The following is a 4,804-nucleotide window of genomic DNA, read 5'->3' on the forward strand; positions in this document are numbered from 1 at the left end:
ATCCTCTGGATCATCTAAAAAACAAGAGAGTTCCAGGAAAACATCTATTTCTGCTTTATTGACTATCCCAAAGCCTTTGACTGTATGGATCACAATAAACTGTGGAAAATTCTGAAAGAGATGGGAATACCAGACCACCTGATCTGCCTCTTGAGAAACCTATATGCAGGTCAGGAAGCAACAGTTAGAACTGGACATGGAACAACACACTGGTTCCAAATAGGGAAAGGAGTACGTCAAGGCTGTATATTGTCACCCTGCTTATTTAACTTTTATGCAGAGTACATCATGAGAAATGCTGGGCTGGAAGAAGCACAAGCTGGAATCAAGATTGCCGGGAGAAATATCAATAACCTCAGATATCCAGATGACACCACCCTCATGGCAGAAAGTGAAGAGGAACTAAAAAGCCTCTTGATGAAAGTGAAAGAGGAGAATGAAAAAGTTGGCTTAAAGCTCAACATTCAGAAAACAAAGATTATGGCATCCGGTCCCATCACTTCATGGGAAATAGATGGGGAGACAGTGGAAACAGTGTCAGATTTTATTTTTTGGGGCTTCAAAATCACTGCAGATGGTGATTTCAGCCATGAAATTAAAAGATGCTTACTCCTTGGAAGGAAAGTTATGACCAACCTAGATAGCATATTCAAAAGCAGAGACATTACTTTGCCACAAAGGTCCATTTAGTCAAGGCTATGGTTCTTCCAGTGGTCATGTATGGATGTGAGAGTGGGACTGTGAAGAAAGCTGAGCGCTGAAGAATTGATGCTTTTGAACTGTGGTGTTGGAGAAGACTCTTGAGAGTCCCTTGGACTGCAAGGAGATCCAACCAGTCCATTCTGAAGGAGATCAGCCCTGGGTGTTCTTTGGAAAGAAAGATGCTAAAGCTGATTATTCCATATCAGCTGAACTGACTATTCTCCTTGACTCTTCTGCAGTGTTTAGCACTTCTCATTACCCCTCTTTTTTGCCATCATACTTACCTCCTGGACTGCAGTCTCTTCGGCCTTCTCTTCTGGTTCTCTTCCTTGCCCCTGACTTTTTCTGGTCCTTTTCTGTCTCCTCAGGTCTTCTAACTCACAGGACTGCAGAAGCTTTGGTCCCTGTTCAGTTCAGGTCAGTTGAGTCACTCAGTCATGTCTGACTCTTTGAGACCCCATGAATTGCAGCACACCAGGCCTCCCTGTCCATCACCAACTCCCGGCGTTCACTTAAACTCACGTCCACCGAGTCGGTGATGCCATCTAGCCATCTCATCCTCTGTTGTCCCCTTCTCCTCCTGCCCCCAATCCCTCCCAGCATCAGAGTCTTTTCCAATGAGTCAACTCTTTGCATGAGGTGGCCAAAGTACTGGAGTTTCAGCTTTCCCTAATAAAATAACGGTGAAAATTATGTACCACCTCACACATTTTAAAGTTGATATGTAAAGGTTTTCATAAGATTAAGGGTCAGAAGGAATATGTGACACATTGAATATTGTATGTGTGCCTTTAATACACTTTTGACAAAACTACACATTGCATCTTCAGTTTATGGAAAACTCCCACTATATAATTTAATTGGCAAACACAGCCTTCACTGCCAAACCGATCCATCAGAAAACTGACTTCGTGTTCTAATTCAAATAAATGTGTTAAAACCTATCTCTGTGTCAACGATCCTGCTTCTAAATTCTAGATCTTCGGCAAGGGAAAGAAAGAAGTAAAAAAGGAAAAAGAAATGAAAAGAAGTGATGAGGCATGAGCCTTGCCACAGGTTTGCCACTTGAAGGACGCTTCTTGCAGAAGCCCTGCAGTCTCAAATGTTCTCTTTATTCTCAGGGCTCCAGAGGTGTTTATGCAACTGATGTCAGTCATCAGTTAGATCCCTTAAACTATAACTTGCTTAATAAACAATAACCCTGTCACCTGTCTTCACTGACTAAGCTCCCTTTGATTGTTCCTGCAAATTGTATACTCTCCAAACTTGAGGTAGCCTAGACAATATATCGCAAGACTCCTTTATCTGCCCTCCATAAGCAACACTTCTGATACACGGGTCACTATGGTAATGCTTGCTTGCTTGTTAGGAACTTGGAGTGATCTTTTGTCTACTTCAAGTCTGAGCTGGTTAAGCTGGTTGGGACCACTGACCTTCCAAGTGGGCCGGCATGAGTGTCCCACAGATGACCTTTCAATGTCAGAGGGCCAAAACTCTACCCTCAGATCATGCTATCGCCACCATTTTCTGTTCATGCATCCTATGCAGTAGCATGTAACTCAGATACGTCTGCACAGAATACTGATTACCTCACCTTTCCCCTACATCCAATCTCCTTTCCCCACACCTAAGATCACTCTGCCTCTCTATCCTGGAAATATCCCAATCCCCTTACCTTTGGGGAGGCAAATCTGAGATTCGTTCTCCTGTCTTTTCATTTAGCTGCCTCATGAATAAACCCATTATTTGCAACAAATCTCAGTGTGTCGAGCAAATGAACCTGGTTCAATACCATTTACAGCTGGAGGAAATGCACAAGAGTACAGTTCTGGATAGACGAGTGGAGGCATGGAAGGGTGGGTGCACAGATGAGAGGTGTGCTCTCCTGTTGTAAACTGGAAGAAGGGCAATTGTGAGAGAGGAATTGGGAAACGAGAATAAGCAGATGGGGCATTTGCAGACAGACAAATGAGTTTTAGGAAAGAGTTCATGTAATAATAGCTCTGTTTACTAAAAAATATAGTCACGATCTGAAAATAGAGTTATCTTATTTGGTGGGAATGTTTAGGACTCCAAGCCCAGGAGACAGCATTTCAGTACCTCTAAGAAAACTGCTCTAAGGAGGTGGAAGGCAGAGTCAGGCTATACACAAGTTTGCAACAAAGGGAGCAGGCAGTCTGAACATCGAAGATCAGATATAAGGAAGTTGGCATTCTATGTGTGGGAAATGTAAGCCTTTGGGCTCACTGAATTCATTCCTTTCATATGCATCTCAGATATCTGGGGCCAAATCCTGTTTCCTTGTTCACCTGAAGGAGTGCCAGATGGCTGCTTCTTGCATTCCCTCCCCCCAAGCACCTCTGCAATCTCTGTGGGGGTGGAGGCATTTGGTGGATTGCAGTTTGGGGAGCTCTCATTCACATTTGGAGGCCAGAAATCGCTGATGGCTGTGACATTTCTTGTTTATTGATATGGCAGGAGATATTTTCATTTCACAGTCCCTCTCCATGGTTATAAATGTGACCATAATTTGGAGACATTTCATGACCCTTTTTTTTGTCCCACGGCACTGGAAGGCACATCCTAGATCCCAGATCAGGAGAAGGTCATCGACAAATCACTCCAGGTGTTAATTTCTGGATTAGGCCCACTGATAAATAATAAAAAATTCTCTGGATCCTCTATGTTCTAACCTAATACGATCCTGGAAATACTTCTCTTCTTGCCTCTTCCCATACCTAGAATCACACTATTATAATTATTCTATGTAATAAATATGCCCTATTTCTTCAAGACGTTTAGCTATCAGTATTTTGGCTGGAGGCCTGGTTATACATCATGCACTACAAAAGACAACAATCTTATAAAATAAACAGATTACAAGTAATACTGCTAATATCCTGATTAAAATTTCAAACAGAGATTTAGGCCATGAGCTTTCAGAACCAAACCATCTTTCTAAAACATCACAAAGGCCAGGAAGTGGGTTATCTAAAGGAAGGAATCTGATTTTTCATGTGAGTCATTAAATATTTTACATTGGATGATTCACCGGGTGTGTAAACACAACATTCAGTTTGAATTACAGCACAGATGCCCGTTTAGATGCTGTAAGACTATCAAGGGCCAATCAACTTTGTAAGACAGCTCTTCTCAGACAGACCTCAGAATTTAGTAGGCCAATAGCCTGGCTGCTATCACTTAATGCCCTTTGAGTGAATTTTATTAAGTCTTCAATGTGAGAAATAACATTTTCCAATCCTACCAAAGGTGCAAAAACAGCTGCTAAGTGACAATACCAGTGAAATACAGATCTCCTGGTCCATCGGGCTCATATTGATGGTAAATTTGCTGGAAGCACATCTAAGTTTGTATGTAACTGGCCTTGAGCCCAAGGGAATCCTAAAGTACACCTTCCTAGCCATCCTGGTGGAAGCCAGGGCCATACACTGGACCCACAAAGCCACTGATTCCTGTTAGGTGGCAGCCAGTATATTTCTGGACATCTGACTAAATCTGTTTCATATCAATCACTGTCTTTAAGAGAAATGGTATGTTGGTAGTTTTCACAAGGCTGCTGCTAAGTCACTCCAGTCGTGTCCAACTCTGTGTGACCCCATAGACAGCAGCCCACCAGGCTCTGCCATCCCTGGGGTTCTCCAGGCAAGAACACTGGAGTGGGTTGCCATTTCCTTCTCCAATGCACGAAAGGGAAAAGTGAAAGTGAAGTCACTCAGTCGTGTCCGACTCTTCGCAATCCCATGGACTGCAGCCTACCAAGCTCCTCCATCCATGGGTTTTTCCAGGCAAGAGTACTGTAGTGGGGTGCCATTGGCACCCAGTCTAATTTTCCAGTGCTATTAGGCTAGTTATCTTTGGTATGATTTAATTGATCCCAGCATGGTGGAGGAGCCTTTTAGGCTTAGACAACCACAGACTTGTGTTAGACAGATAAATGCATCCCATAACTGACGAAGCATCCCTCCTAATAGTCTAGAGGTTATAATAGTTTTAAACTGTAATTTTGCTTGTTGCTCTGATTAAATTTGAGTAACCTTAAGGGAAAAATTCATATTTATGGCCAGTCACAATAAGTATGTTT

Source organism: Bos javanicus, chromosome 20 (genome assembly GCF_032452875.1).
Source record: "Bos javanicus breed banteng chromosome 20, ARS-OSU_banteng_1.0, whole genome shotgun sequence".
NCBI lineage: Eukaryota > Metazoa > Chordata > Mammalia > Artiodactyla > Bovidae > Bos > Bos javanicus.